Raw genomic sequence first — 16,361 nt, 5'->3', positions numbered from 1 at the left:
GAAGGTTTGGTGTTTTCTCTGTAGTTGATCGAGGCCACCTTTGCCCGCAGGCTCTTGTGTGTGAGCTCAACCAGTGGGACCGTGGACGTTCAGTCTGGGAGGAAAACCCACAAGATGTTTTCACATCCATTGTCTTCCTACATTTAGAAGCTGCTGCTGATTTTCCATAGTGCAGTACAGTGATATGGGATTAATTTGGTAATTAAATGTTTGCTGCCGGGAATGAATAAATTGTCTTTCGTGGCTAGGTTTTTTTCGTCTCACTTTGAATTTGGAGAAGCAAGACGCCTGCCTGTTGTGGCACTCGCTTCCGCTTTGCAACTGCGTATTAATATATGCTGACAGGGTTTCCCCACTTGTATTCTCTGGGAAGATGTTATTTACTGTCCCTGATGGTAGAGGAAGAAAAATTAGGTCATCGCCTCACACACATCTTTCTTAAACCATCCCAAGCACGTGCTTCATTAGGCAGAGACGCATTTTTGGGAGAGGCGTTTTTTTCTCTGACTTTTTTCCTGACTTTTTTTTTCTGTTCTAGACCAACTTTTCTCCAAGACCGCTGTGTTGTCAAATGTTTGCAGATAGCGTTCTGAAATGATGTCGGATATGTTCCTTGTTCTTTTATGAAGTATGCGACCCGCAGCCTTGGGTTCAGCTATGACATCATCACATTTTAGAAAGTCCTCAAGTCATTTAACCTCTGACGCGTTGACTCTTGGCACCTCTTCTGTTTCTTGCCTTTGGAGGCCATCTCCGAGCTGTCCCCATGGCCTGCCCCCTCCCACCTAGGACCCTCTCCAGCATGCCCAGGGTTTGCCCTGCACCTCCCACACAGCATGGACGGGCGGGCTTGTGCGTGTGAACTCTTTTGAAATCTGTCACGTCCTATACTGGTGTTTCGTGGATGACGCTTTATCAAAAGTCACTGGTCTACCTCCTTACTACCAAGTTATATCAATGTAGCGTTAAACTTTTTGTTTTCGGTTTGGGGGAAATCATTTGCAATAATTTACTTTTTCTTTTTTTTTCTTTTTTTTATTATTTTATTTTATTTTTTTTAATAATTTACTTTTTCTAAACAAATACATAGGACATCAGAATGTGTTTTTTGGCTCTTAGTGTACCCTAAAATAGAGTAGAACTTTCATCCTCTCTGAAAAAAAAAATCATGGTGCATGAAGATCAGCCAGTGCCTATGATCAGTCCTTATCATATGCAACCTGTATTCTCAAAATATTTTACTCAGGGCGGGGGACACTGAGTGAGCACATATATGTAGATTTTTGAGTTCAGCAAATAGGGGTCAGATCCAAGGGCCTTACTTAGGAACTACGGGACTTTGGGCAAAATACTCCATATCCTGGGCCTCAGTTTCTCTCCTCCATAAAATGAGGAAAATAGTAACTCTGTGAAAGGGATGAAGAATAATTTAAGTATCTGAGACATAAGAGGTACTCATCAAGTGATAGCTGCTTTAATTATTGTCCTCCCTTGTGACTTCTTCCCCTACGTGAGGCTCCCAAAGGAACCTGGATATTGGCGTTAAGCTTAAGATGGGGAAGCAGGGGTAAAAGGTAACATGATGCCCAGGTACACTTTGCGTTAAGCAATACTTTATGAAAATTAAGACTCAAAAGCAAAAACATAGTGAAAGGAGAGTGAAAGCAGTCATTTGCTTTCAGAAAGATTCTCCGTGAAGCTGTAAACTTCCCTGAGTTATTTAAAATGTGAGTTCATTTTCGTGCCACTTCTGGGAATGTATTCTAGACATCTGGGGTCTGTTCTCCAGGACAGACCTGGGCCCAGAAGAGACTGGGGTTCTGTTGAACAAGCAGATTTAAGGTAGAAGTCAGGGCACCACTGGCTCATGGGAGGAGACAGAAGAACCGAAAGGATCTGGAGGGAAGAGGGAAGAGGAGAGGGTCTGGAGGGGCCGCAGCCTTGGAAAGCAGGGACATCTCTGTGGGAGACCCCTTAGGAGGAGGGTCTGTAGTGGGGCAGGAGATGGAAAGGAGAGGACACGAGAGAGGGGGCCTTGTGGCTGTATGAGAAAGGCCACACACAAATGGTTAAAATATTGCTTACTTCTATTATATCATGAAAAAAACGGCAGTGACCAGAGCTGCCTGGATTAGGAAGAAAGGGTGTAATTCCATCTTGGGGCTTCTGGTGAGTTGAGCTTGTGGTTCTGTGGTTTATGATGTCACCAGAACCCCTGGCTGGAGTCACAGCCTTTTAATTTACAACTTGGTAAATGGGGAGGCCGAGGGTCCATCATGCCTGCTGGAAATGTGGTGAGGACCCAAGGGTCGAGGTTGGCCTGGGAGGTCAAGTTCCAGATGCCGGCCCCTTCTTCCCTTAGTGGGGAGTCTTGGTTAAGCTGCTTTTCTTGTTCTGTCCTCTGTTTCTTCTCTCCCTTTCTCCCCATCCCTCCCTCCTCATTTCCCCAAGTTGCACAGCTTCATTTTCCCATGATTTATTTTCTAAAAAGCCCAAGTTAGCCAGATTCCTCTGGCCTTCCTGCTCATTAAACTCACAGTTCAAACCTTTCTGTCCGAAAGCCCACCCCAGAAAGGCTCAAATGTGACATCTCTGACTTTTGAGGGAAGAACCCTACTGTGAATTGGGTGGCTCCCTTCTGTCTTCTGTTCTGCCTCCAGCCTCCCACGTACTCATCCATGTCAAGGTCAGGAAGTGATGGTTTAGCCTCAGCAGATGCCTGTGGCCTCCTCAAGCATGGCGGCATGTTGGTCCCTGAGTGCCTTTGGTTATCCTAGTTCCTCAGCCTCCCTTTATCCTTCAGCCCGTAACAGAAGCTTACTGGATATTTATTATTGGCAGGATATGCTAGCGTGAGATCTGGGGACGTAGCAGAAAACAAGATAGAGATGATTGCTGTTCTCATGAAGCTCCACCTGCCTGCCCGACACCTGCCATTTTGGGGTCACAGAGATCTCAGAGTTAGCACGTCTCAGCCCTTGTCTCCAGATCTCCTCCTCGGGGACTCCCTATTCAGTTTCTGCCACTATCATTGCCTAGTTACTCAAGCCATTCACCTAGGAGTGTCCTGCCCAATTTCTCCTTTTCCCTCGTCCCCAGCCTCCAGTCCGTTAGCTGGTCTGGCCCGTGCTATCTCCCAGTGAGAACTGTTCTGGACCACTTCTCTCCACCTCACTGACATCGTTTGATTCTACCAGCTCTTAACAATTGCAACAGCATCCTGGTGGCACTTCCCACTTTTTTTAAAAAATTGTTTTTTCTAACCCAGGAGTTCTCCAAGTGAGGTCCCCCCACCAAGGAAGTGTTAGACATGCATATTCATGGGCCTCCCCCAGACCTATTGCGTCAGAATCTCCAGGGGTGGGGCCCAGCAATCTTGAGTTTGACAGACACCCCAGGTTATTTTGATACAAGCTCACATGTCAGAGTGTCCTCAGTCCATTTGTCAACCAGGCGAGGCACTTGGAACTTTTTAATGCATTCTCTTATTTACTTTCATTTTACAGGTGAAGGGACTGAGGCCTGATCTTGGAGGGTAAATTGAGCTGTAGCACGTCCAGCTGAGGACCCTGGCTGAGCTTCCCATTATCCTTTCCCACAGCCTGTAAGATGCTATCCCATCTGGCCCCAGTCTCTCTCCCCAGCCTTCCCTTGAGCAACACTGTTCCTTGGACTCGCTCGTTTTAAGACATTCTAATCTTTTAGTTTCAGGGACACACAGTTCCCTTTCCAGCCTCAGGGCCTTTTCACACACTGTTCCCTCTGCCCGGATCCCTCACTGTCTCGTTAGTTTACATGGATAGCACCTTCGCTTCATCATTCGTCCCAGCAAAAATGTCACCTCCTCAGAAAGACTGCCCCTGACTGTCTTAAAATAGGTTTCCCCGGTATTCTCCATTTTAATTCCTTACATGTCTCCACACGGCACACACAATTAGTAATAACTTTATTCATTCACGTATTTTTACGTCTCCTCCCCTGGGAAGTGAGCTCCTTGGGGACAGGAGCTGTGTCTATTCACCACAAATTCCTAGTACCTAGCCCCAGAAATACAGCATGGAACAAATGAGTGAGTGAACGAATGAACGAACAAAATAGTCTATTTTGTTTTGTCAACAAAGTCCTTACTTGTCTTTGAGGTCTCAGCCCAAATATTGCCCTCTCCAAGGAGCCTTCCCTCGTTCCCCTGGCGGAGTTAAATCCGTGTTCTCCTGACCCTCTGGAAGGCACCATTATGGCACTCATTTCCTTGTAGGGCAGTGGCGGGGGTGGGGGGGCAGGCAGTGGGAAGGCAAGAGTGTGGGCTCTGAGACACAGAGACCTGAGTCTATGAAACAGCTTGTGTCACTTCCTGGCCGCTTGCCATTTTGTCTGTCTGAGCTCTCTCATGGGTAAGATGGAGGGTTTCTTGTGAGGATGGAGATAATGTGCCCAACACAGAGCAGGCCCTTAAGGAGGAGTGACTGCTACTGTTCTAGAACTAGTTACTCACATAACTCCCTCACTCGAGAGACAATGAGAGAGGGAGCTCCCAGAGCACTGGCCTCTGTCTCGTTACCCATGCTGGTTGAGGGTGGAGGCAGAGTGAGTCCTCTGCCCACCCCTCCCCGTGCACACCCAGGGCATGGTTTTGGTGGCCAGCCGGCCAGAGGACAGTGAGAGGGCTGTCTGTGTCTGTGGGTGAGCCCGGTCTATGACTCACAGGGAAAGGGAACACAACTGGCTTGAAAAGCAAGCTAGACCTATTTACTGATGCTCCCCTCCAACGAACATCCCAAATAGATGAGCCAAAAACGCAAAGAAAACCATGGGATCATAGCTTGAGCTGAGTCTCCCGTTTGCCACAAGATGCCACCGAGTTGTTTCGCAACACTGCTTGGAAAGGCCCAGCGGGTTTCTTTTCCACCCAGAACTTCTTCCTTCCAGCGCTTGCCCTCAGCTGCATGGGTGGCAGGGCATGCGGGAGCCCCTGGATTCCTGGGAGTCCTCTGGGTTTTTGCCCCATCCTCCCTTGGTGATTGGTAAAGTCTGTTTTTCTCTCGCTGAGAATCCTGGCCTCGCGGTAGATGCTGGGGACCGCCGGCCCATTCTCCCTCCAGCAGACTCGTCCCTACCACGGAGCTTCCCGAGCTGCTCTGCCTAGTGCTGACCTCTGCTCGCGCCTGTGACCAGGGGACCCATCTCCACGTTCAACAGCATCTGCCATCTTGGGCTGTGTTCAGTCACCGGGGGGCACTTTGAGGTCTCAGCTTCTTCTGGAGGCAGGACTTGGCCGTTGGTCCGCTTCCCGAGTGCTCCCTGGGCACGGTGCACGCTAGTGAGACTTCTGCTTCCAGACCTCCCTTGGTGTCTATCAGTCAGTATCTTTCACACTCGAGGCATTTGGATATATCTCACCTCCGTGATTTCTGCCATAGTATGTTTGCAGCTGATACTGGTACTTCTTATTCTCTTTCAAATCTGCTCACTGTTTAACATCAACAGACATTTGATGTGGGAAGTTTATACCATCACCGTAAATGGAAAACCAGTGTCAATTGCCATTAAATGATAATAATAACACAACAAAGGCACAATCAGTTAATGTCAGCTAGCTCTTTCTGCCCATGAGAAACTTGAGCCGGGGACCTGCTTTCTCTCTGTGAAGAGGGAGAGACAGTAAGTTTTAGAGATGTGTTAAAGTCATTTTCGCGTTAAACCGTGACTTTTTCCTTGATACAATCAAAAAATGTGAAAGAGAATCGAGAACAAAATAATGTCTTGATTTCATATTATATAAGGCTATGTGTGGGGACCACCCAAACCGTATTAGGTATCGCGATTTTTGTCAACAATGCTGTGTTCTGTACTTCAAAGTTGCTAAGAGACCGGATCCCAAGTGTTCTTACCACAGTAGAGAGATGACGGTTATGGGACCTGCTAGAGATGTTAGCTAAAGCCACAGTGGTAATCACACTGTAGTATAGAAATGTATCAAATCCACATGTTGTATACCTTTCACGTACACAGTATCATAAGTAAGTTACATCTAGGAAGACCCCTAATACTTAGGTAGGGAAGGCACTGAGTGTTTTGCAGAGATTGACTCACTTTTCTTTGTAACAGTCTGTGATGTTGTATTATAATTATCCCCATTTTACAGATTAGTTAACTGAGGCATCAGGAGGCTAACTCGTTTCTTCATAGAGCTTGTAGGTAGTGGGGGCAGGATTTGAACCCAGCTGTCTGATTCTAGAAGTCTTGATCTCAAATGCTGGTCTCTACAGCCTTCGAAGCGGTCACTTGTCCCAGCGTTTTGGCAGACTCTGGCCATGTGTAAGCAGGGTGGGTCTGGTGTAGGCAGGGTTGCTTCCTCCCGGGGCTGGGGACTGTGGCCATCATGCCCGCAGTGCTCTTGTGTCTTCAGGTCTGTTCTCTTCGTCGAGTGCCTCCTGTGGGTGCGGTGCTGTGGTGGGCACTGGGGTTGTGGATGCCGGTGCACCCCAGACCTCGCTCCCAGGGAACTCACGGTCATCCAGTGGGGGACAGAGACTTGTAAATGGCACTGAAACAGCCACGTGATGGGTTCTGTTACAGAGGGGGCCCTGGGATGTGATGGGCTATAGGTACCTCGCTCGGTTTGAGAGGCGGAGAGGTAGGTGGGGCTTGGCAAATGCCTTCTGAAATGAAGAAGGACACAAAGGTCATGCAGAACACAGGGAGCACTTGAGAAAAGGCCCAAGGCTGGCCAGCTGGGGATGGGGAGGGCAGCATGCTTCCTGACTCCCTTGAAGAGCGTAAGCAAGTCTCTGGAAGCCCTGTGGGGAAGATGACAGCCCTGTAGGGAAGAAGTTGGGCCGGCTCTTCTTTGTCATTGCCTTTTCAAAGGACACAGATCTGGAATTTTGTGCGTGGTGACCAGGAAAGACCTCCGGCTCAACAGAGAAAAGCGGAGGCTTTGGTCCCGGGCTGTTCCCCAAAGATCACCGCAGTCTGATACTCGTAGTCTCCGTACCGCTGTTTCAGCCCGTGACTCGGAGGTGTGCAATTTTGGCCATTCCGGGGAGGTAATTTTAGGGGTAAGTCTGTTCATTTGAAATGCCACGCTGGCAATCGGGTCAGGTTTTTATGGGAGGATTTTGTGTTCTGCATATAAGGAAGCACTGCTCGTTAGCTACTACGAATGTGCCCAAAACATCTCTCTCCAGAATAGACTCGTGCTTTGCAGATGAAATGAAACATACTGGGGCCACACTCAGAATAGAACGTCCTTGGCTTGGCGTTGCGATCCCCGGTGAGCCGCTGACAAGAGCCCTACAGTGGGAACTGCCACGCTCCATACTTGGAGCTCCCCGCTGAAGGCGGGAGGCTCGGGAACCCGGAGCCGAAGGGCTGTGACGAATGGCAGGCTGTGAACATTTTTGGGGAGATGCAGATGCTCCCTGGACTATTTCAAGGATGCACATACTCTCGGGCAGCATTTGATAAGTGGCGGTGGAGGGCTAGTTCTGGCACAAGCGGTGAGGAAAAATAGTCACAATTCAGACCTTCTCACCAGAGTAGCTTAGGTTGTGTCTGCACAGAAAATGGAGATTGTTTGGGCATCTGCTCCGGAAACACAGGCAGGTGGGAAACCGGATCACCTCTGATGTACTGAAGGGCACTGGCTGTGTTGCCTAACCTTTCAAGATAACAGTGTCCTATTTTATTTTATTTTATTTTATTTTATTTTATTTTATTTTATTTTATTTTATTATTTTTTTAATGTTTTATTTATTTTTGACAGACTGAGAGAGACAGAACATGAGCGGGGGAGGGGCAGAGAGAGAGGGAGACACAGAATTTGAAATAGGCTCCAGGCTCCGAGCTGTCAGCACAGAGCCCGACTCAGGGCTCGAACTCATGAACCACGAGATCATGACCTGAGCCGAAGTCGGATGCTTAACCGACTGAGACACCCAGGCGCCCCTATTTATTTATTTTTAAATGAGGAGGTTCGGCCATATTTGGGAAGCTTTCAGGTCACTTTCAGATTTTAAGTCCAGTGATTATCTGGGGACAGTGGGTAGGAACTTGCTGGGGTGGTTTTTGCTCAGTGTATTGGGCAGGCCCTTCAGCTGCAAGTTCTAGAAATACTCTGGGAATTTATCCACAGGACATTGAGTGCACTCACTGGGTCAAAAGCAAAGCTTGAGTGCCTGAGTCATGCAAAGGAGGGGAACTGGGGCAATGCTGGGGACCTGGGCAGCCGAACTGAAATGCTGTTTCCTGGGGCTTAACTGCTAGGTCCATTAAGCCTAACCTTTTTGGGTCTTGTATTATTCGACTCTAGCCTCAGAATTCCCGCGTGGGAGAGGGTCTCATTGACCTGTCTTGGGTCCAGTACCCACTCCTTGGGCAAGGGAACACAGAGTTCCTGGAATCATAGGCCCGTCAAGACTGTGAGCAGTGGGGAGGGGGAGGGGGAGGCGAGAGGGGAAGAATGCACTGTCCATAAACAAAGTGCTTTGTTACCGGAAAAAGCAGGCATAGATACTGGATGGGTTACGATAACAGATTTCTGTTACTCTGGCGTAATCAATGAAAAGGAGATAATTTGGACGGTCACAGTGTCTAATTTTAAGGTCATAATGAGCAAGGCAGCTGCTGTCTCAGCCTGATCCTATCAAACATTTGCTTAAATATTCCACTTGGCCGTGTAGAGACAAACATTTCTACACGTGGCCCATGACTTGGCCATAGTAGGACCCTGGTTCCTTCAGCCATTTGTCTAATCCATTGATGAGTAGAATTGAACAGGCCGGAGTTAAGTGAAGCTGAATGACTTCAATGATAATATTGGGGTCTTTATTTTTAGATTTGGAGTCATAAGTGATTTTTCGCATACGTTCCTTGGATTAGAAGGGAAAAAAGGAAGAGGAGGAATAAGAGGGGAATTGATAGCAACCCTTAAGCTCTTGGTTTACTTTATTCCTTTTCCCTCTTGGGTTAGGTGAGCAAGTTATATTGTTAAATTTCCACTAAATATTATTCTTACCATGTACTGACAGTGGAGAAACAGCTTCAAGCAGCGTTTTCCAAAGCATGTTCTTTGGGATGTAGGCCTTGAGATTCAAAAAAAAAAAGGGGGGGATGTTTTATAGTCAAATAAACTTGGGAGATACTCCAAATTATATTGTCTGTTGGGTATTCATGATATGCAATGGCACTGATAAGTCCTGTAGTACACGAGCCTGTTTTGTCTAACGGCATTTCCCAAACATTTTTGACCATGCGACATTTAAAAAAAATAACATCTATTACTGGATGACATCCATCTATTACTGGATGACAGGCTCACAGTGCTCTTTCACCCCCACTGATCAGGAATATGTAGGGTCATCGGTCACCTCTTCATCTTCTTGGCACTTAGAGATTTCTATACAGTGACTTCAGAGACTATGTGTACTTGCACTAGAGAATTCTAACGCAAACCTGGGGCCTCAAAGCATACTTACATGTTGCTCTAGATTTTCTGTGACGAGGTTCATGTTTCCTCCCACCAAATGTTTGCCAGGTGCCAGCGCACAATGTCCTAGGAGGCATAGTTGGAAGGAGAGAAATGAGTAATGGATGGACCCTTCCTTAAAGAGCGTCTGGGCTCACAGGGCAAGAGTGCATGCAAACAAATCACAAAAAAGAGGTCAGATGAGTAACAATCGAAAGATGCTCCGTGCCAGCCCCAGGAGGGGCTTGGTGTTTTATGTGTATGCTAAGACCCGCAAGTATGTACCCTGTACGCAAGGCTCACCAACTCTGCTCTATGGTATTATGTTTCCTTTTTCCACATAGAGGAATGGAGGTTTAGAGAGGTCTGTCTCTTGCCCGATAATGTACCCTCAGTGAATGATGGAGGCAAGGCTTCAAACTAGCTCTGTCTGACCCTGAAGCCCAGGGTCTTTCCAGACACCTCACACTGCTGCCATCTCCTGATCAGATTTCCCAGATCCCAAGGCCAGATCGTTTCAGAGACTGTCAAATATTAGAGTGGGCTCCACCATTTAAATGAGTATTGTCTCAGAAAACCTGAGCCGTGATCTTTGTCGCTGGAGGGAATTGAGAGGAGGGCAACTTTCGCCTCTAAAAAAAGTTATTTCTAGTTATGTGACCAATTCATAAATGCACTCATAAAAAGTGAAAACGTTGCTGCAGATAAGCTAACGTATAGCTGCTGTGCTGGTCTCCTCTTCCCCTTTCTCAAGGGCAAACCATACGATACATTTGGGGTGTGTTCCTCCAGACCTTTCTCTGTGCATCACTTAACGCGCACAAATGGATGTAATATGGGAAGTATCCCACTGAGTGCATTATCTTGCCCGTTTTTTTTTTCCACTTACCAGTATGTTCGGAGCTCTTTCTATGCAAGTACACATAGCTACATCACTCTTTTTTTTAAACCACTCTTCCTTTTGAAGCAATAACTTCTTATTTTGAAAGGTAAAAGTTGCAAGAATAATACGAATAGTTCAAAGATCTTCAAATACCTTTTAATGTTTTGCCCTGTCTGCTATATGTGTGTGTGTGTGTGTGTGTGTGTGTGTGTATGTATATAATGTCTATACACACACATTATACATATAATGCAGTTTTCTTTTCTGAATCATTTGAGAGTAGGTACTGTTGTTATACTCCTTTCCCCCTAAATACTTCACTGTGGATTTCCTAAGAGTAAAGATATTCTCTTAAAAAGCCATGGTAGTTATCACCTTCTCTAGATGTAATATTGGTAGATGGTAGTCACCACCTATATTCCATTTCTTCTGGCAATTAATCGAATTCTGTCGTTTGTAGTACTCCTCCCTGCAATCTAGGATGCCGTCTAGGATGAGATACCGTTCTTAGTTGTCGTGCTTTTTGTTCTTTTGTTAGCATGGAACATTTTTACAGGCTTTCTTTGTATTTTATCCTATTGACGCTTTTGAGGACTACAAGTGCTTTTTATGGAATGGACTGTTGCTTATTTTGGGTTCTTCAGTGTTCTCTTAGGATTAGATTATTAGATTCAAGGCATGCATTTTCAGCCAGAATATTCTATAGGTCCTTTTCAGGTGCTACATCTGCACCCTCACAGTGTCTGCTCGGCCCTCGTTGGTGATGCTCATTTTGATCACCTGGTTAAGGTGTTGTCTGATTTGTCTCCTTTAAAGGTGCTGTTTTTTTCCCCCTTGGAACGAATATGCATTCTGTTGGAAGACCCTTAAGACCAGGCAAATAGCCTGCTCTCCATCAGTATTTCTTCCCAGACTTAGCATCCACTGATGATTCTTGCCTGAGCCAATATTTATTAAGATGGTTGCAAAACGATGACTAGCCAGCTGTAACAACCCCTCCACATACACCAATGGGCTTGGCAGGGTCCTCCTTTTCCCCTTATGTATTTGTTTACCTATTTATTGTGGACTCATGGGTTCTAATTTTTTAATGGTCTATCTGTTACTTTCCTTAATTATTTTGGTGCTCAAAATGTCTCAGATTTGGCCAGTGGAAGTCCCTTCCTGTGTCCTTGTGACATGTACCCATCATTTCTTGAGTACTTTTTTACTTTCTGGCGTTACAAAATGTTCCAGGCTCATCTTGTACCTACCCTGTCTCAGCCCCAGATTGCCCCAGATTGAGCCATTTCTCCAAGGAACCTTGGTCTCTTTTAATAGGGAATAGTATGATAGACCAAGATCTGCACACTAGCGTGCTCATTGCCATTGGGTCTCATCGTCTCTATCTACTATATTCTTTTAACTATTGCCTGGTATCTCACAGAATGACTGCATAGTAGTTTATCGGTTGCCCTATTGATGGATACTTAGGTGGCTTCCAACTTGTCCCTATTTAAACAACTCTCAAAGAATATTCTTGTCAGTTCTCTGTGTGCATTTGTGTAAGGAGGACCTCTCCAAGGGTGAATGAGGAGAAGTGGAATTGCTTGTTCACAAGGTGTGTATGTTTAAAATTTTACTACATACAGCCAATTTATTCTCCACAGTGGCTCTGCCAATGTAGAGAGCCCAGTAAACAGGATATGAAAGTCTTTATTTTTCCACACCCTTTCTCATGCCTGGTGTTGCCCAATATTTTGTTTTTACATAATTTCAGTGGTGAAGAGTGTTGTTGTATTGTTTTAATGTTCATTTTCTTGATTGTGAGGGTGAGCACCTTTCATGTGTTGACTGGCCATTTGTCCTCTCGTCAGAGGAAATAGAGAAAGCTTTATGAGGGATCTAACAGTTGAGCCAGACCTCACTAGATGACAAGGCTGTTAGGAGGTAGGCAAGACAGAGAAGCCGTTTCAGACGTAGGAAACAACAGAGCTAACCACAGAGCAGTGAGGGCCAACTGGTCGTAGACTTTGGATCCCCCACTTTCCTGGGGTGGGGCCCTGCTATTTCTCCTGGTGCTGCCTCTTTCATGGTCATCCCTGTGACAAGCTTTGGAAGAGATGGGAGGGCAGCTCCCCACCTTCTATTTTAAGGTCATTTTAGAATTCACACACACCTTCCTTGTCTGAGTGAAATTGAACCGGGGCTGAGGTAGCCAGATGTTTTTCTTAGGTGGTAAAACCAACCGTGCTCACCAAAAATCAGATCAAGTGAGGGAGCAGCTGATGAAAGAAAGAGTACAGACTAAATGACCTGCGGTGGGAAACAGATTGATCGTTCAGTGATATCAAGCAAACAAAACTCCACCCGGAAATGTGAGGTGGAAACCCCAACACGACGGGTGTGTAGGGTCAGGACTAGATGAGAGGCCAGCCGTTCATCGTGGCCCAGTGGTTAGAGGCTCGGAGGAAAAGCAAGAGACTGCTGAAGAAAGAACATCTTACCGTGATCATTTTCCAATCTGTACATGTATCAGATCACTATGTTGTATGCCTCAGACTAATATATTGTTATATGCCAATTATATCTCAATAAAACTGGATCAAAAGACTTAAAAAAAGAAAACAATGAAGGTGGTTACGGGGTCTTGATGGTGTTCTGCTGAGGGACAGGTGCAGGGTAATTTAATAGGGTGGAGGCAAGACCTTCTTTCATAGAAAGAGGGGCTCTGTGAGGGGAAAGGGCAAGAAGAAGGGATTTCATCTGGAGCATGGGGGATTTAGGTTGGAGATTTGGAACCGACCGGGACTGTCATCACTCTTCAAGTGATTTGTCAGAGGAGTTTGTGGAAGGTCCTCTTCCTCTTTGATAAAGACGCAGATTCTTTTCTCTCAGAATGATTTGGAGCATCCTGTGTGAAAGTCCCCCAGGCCCGGATTCTCTGCCCAGTCAGGGTCTTTGTGGGCGACTTCAGGTACAGCACCTGGGGGCAGACACTGGTTTACTGCTCACACATCCGTGTACTTTTCTCTGTCAAGGAGAGGAGAGGAACCTAACTGGCAGGACCTGGACCTTTCATAGGGTAAACGGCTTTTGGGGCTGCAGACATACTTGGGAAAACGGCATAGTAATTTTTTTTCCTAATTGGTATCTTGACTTACTTCTCATAACAATACCATGATTTAGGGATTCTTATTCTTTTTTCCAGCCTTTTAACACGACAGATTTGAAGCTCACAGAAGCGTTGAAGGTCTCATATGAACGCTGCTAGATTCATTCATTCATCACCTAGATTCCACAGTTTTGTCTCTGGTTCCTTTGTCCCCATGTGAATTTGTGTACCTGTGTGTCTGTTATATGTATACACACATAGATCTGTGTGTCTTTATTTTTTCAGTTTGGCTGACTCTTTTTAAAGCACGTTGCAAACGTTATGACACTTCACCCCTTTGGGAGACAGAGACCACACCTGCTATTTGAGTAGAGAGAATTTACTCTAATGACTTACCTAGGTATACAGTTATAACCAGGGAATTGCAAGAGTAGGAAGAGAACTCTAAGGAATCGTGGAGGAGGCAATTTCAGGAAGCAGGTACCATCTTCATGGCTCGTGGCATAAAGGTGAAAGCCTGGGATTCTTCAACTAGAAGCCTGGCAGGGAGGCTGCTTGGGCTGGTGCTGGCCTCTGAGCGTGGGCTGGGACCCAGACCTCTGAGCGGGGGGCTGGCTGGAGGGTGCTGGTGTCTTTGTTGGAGGGTGCTGGTGTCTTTGTGGGGCTGGCTTCAGCGGCTGCAGCTGCCAAGAAGTGCTTGGTGCCAGGGTGAAAAGGCCGTGCTGAGTGGCAGAGCCCGTCAGAGGGTTTGCAGAGTCCAGATCTAGCATCGGAGGCCAAGTATAGAGTACTGAGTTTGGAGTCAAGAGACAGCATTTTACTAACTGGCACAAACCTTAAATACTTCAGCATGTATCTCCTAAATCAAGAAGGCACTCCTCCTTATACACAATATCATTATCATGCCGAAACAACAGTAATTTCCTAATGTCATCTAATATGCAGTCTACGTTACGGTGTCCCTGTTTATCTGCCCAAATGGTTCCATGGCTGGGATTTTCATTTTGTACAGATTAGAATCCAGCCAGCATTTCTGCATTGCCTTTGCTTGGTGTATGTTAGTCTCATTCTGGAACAGTCTACTGCCTCCCTCTCCTTTTCAGAAATTACTATGACAAGAGGCTAGGCTGACTGAGTGGTACCAAGTCCCACATTCTGAACGTCTTAGTGTTTCTTCATGGTGTTTCCTTACCTCTTCTTCTGTCCCCAGCGTTTCCTGTGTCCTAGAAGTTTAAGTCTGAAGGCTTGATTGGATTCATTCATTTTTGTCAGGAATACTTCATAGGGGGTGTTGTGTTCTTCACTGCGATGTGTATTTTAGCCTGTGGATTATAGTGTCATCTTTTAAGAGGTTTAGGAACTGCAGAGACAATTTTGAACCCCTGAGAGCAAAAGCCAAACAGTTCTCATGGAAAGGGGGAAGGATAACCATTTTCATTGTAACAGGTGCTGTCCATTAGTTCTGGTAGAACTTGCCCTAACCGAGCCCTCCCTGGCTCCTCTTGTGTCGTCTGGAGATGTTCTGTACCATGTTCTGGAACTTCTGCTCATTGAGAGACTAGGTTTGATCCTCAAGCATCCTGTTTTGCAGTCCTTTGGGTTCCCTACATGCCCTGCCAATGGAAGTGTGGGGCATTACCACTTCCCTGGGCATGCTGGGCTAGCTCTCTGCTGCCCCTGAACGCTGAGCTGCAGAGCCAGTTTGATCATTATTTGTGAAAGCGGAGTTTCCTCTTCTTTTCTTGCCTGCAGTTGGCTCTTTGTGAGTTCTTCTGGGGGCTACTTTGCCCTCCCTCCTCTACGGACATGCCCTTCTCACGGGAGATTCTGCACTGGCTCAGCATTGCTGATGTTCTCTCTACCTTGTTGTTCACCACTTGGGATCTTGGCCAGGCTGACCTTTCTTGGGCAGCACCTTCACCTACTACCTTGGATCCTCTTTCTGGATTTTATTTTCGTCAAATCCATTTTGCTTTCCCATGTGCGCCAGTGGAAAGGTCGGGCATGCTTGTTCCGAGCCAAGCCATAGAATCAGAGTTCTATGTTCAGTTTTTTAATTTGGATATCTACAGAGTTCCAGGTATAGTGAAGTCTTGCGAAAGACCAGATGTGAGAAAACCAGGAGTTCGAGTTAAGGGGGAAATGGCAGCTGACCTGTAGCTTCTGTGGGGTGGGGATTATTATGGTGAGCTGGAGAGCCCCTGGAAAAAATAGCCATAGATTCTTTGTAGCTTCTCCTATCAAGAGACGAAGTCTGTTTCACTAACCTGTGAATCTGACTGATCTCGTATCTTGCTTTAACCAATGGGACATTAATGAAGGGTATGTAGAGGGAGGCTTGAAAAATGCTTACCTATTGGGGCTGATGGGAGACCACTGAGCTAGCCTGCTGGACAGGCCACGTAGAAGAAAACTGAGGTGTCCGATCTAATGTCTGTCAGCTTCTGACTGTGGCCGTGTGTGTGAGCCTAGGCGAGACCAGCTGAAGAAACACTTAGGTGAGCCCAATCCAAATTGCAGATACTCATAGCTAATAAATGATGATTGTTTTAAGCCACGATTTGAGGTGGTTTCTTACACAACAAAGGCTAACTGGTATGTGCATCATGTGATGGGGGAAGCTCCCGCTCAGTCCCAGCCTAGAGCTGCCGTGCCAAGTATGGGCCCAGTATCATCGTATCTTCCAGTTTTTCTAGAAGAGAGAAAAATTCAAGATTAGTCTTACGTGAAATCTTCTAACTTTGAAGTTGGCTCCAATGTTTGCCACCCATCATTCTTGATCTAGAAGTAGTCATTGGAGGGGAGACACATGGCTGAGGGTGGAATGGGGGCAAAGGCTTCCTCTTGGCTGGCCTTGGAGCACTGAGTTAGTAGTAGACATTTGTGGCAGGGTGAGGATGCTTCTTAAAAAAATCCCT

At 46.3% G+C, this 16,361-nt stretch overlaps 1 long non-coding RNA gene across 1 annotated transcript; it reads left to right on the top strand.

Annotated features, from left to right (window-relative positions):
- The first annotated feature begins 2,221 nt into the window (after nucleotides 1–2,221).
- On the top strand, nucleotides 2,222–5,628 carry LOC122231700. The gene is made up of 3 exons (XR_006208925.1): nucleotides 2,222–2,294; nucleotides 3,507–3,604; nucleotides 5,048–5,628. It is a non-coding gene; the product is annotated as an uncharacterized LOC122231700 (long non-coding RNA).
- Nucleotides 5,629–16,361: the final 10,733 nt, after the last annotated feature.

This window comes from Panthera tigris, chromosome A1 (genome assembly GCF_018350195.1).
Source record: "Panthera tigris isolate Pti1 chromosome A1, P.tigris_Pti1_mat1.1, whole genome shotgun sequence".
NCBI classification, from domain to species: domain Eukaryota; kingdom Metazoa; phylum Chordata; class Mammalia; order Carnivora; family Felidae; genus Panthera; species Panthera tigris.
This window is presented reverse-complemented; position numbering and strand designations above follow the sequence as displayed.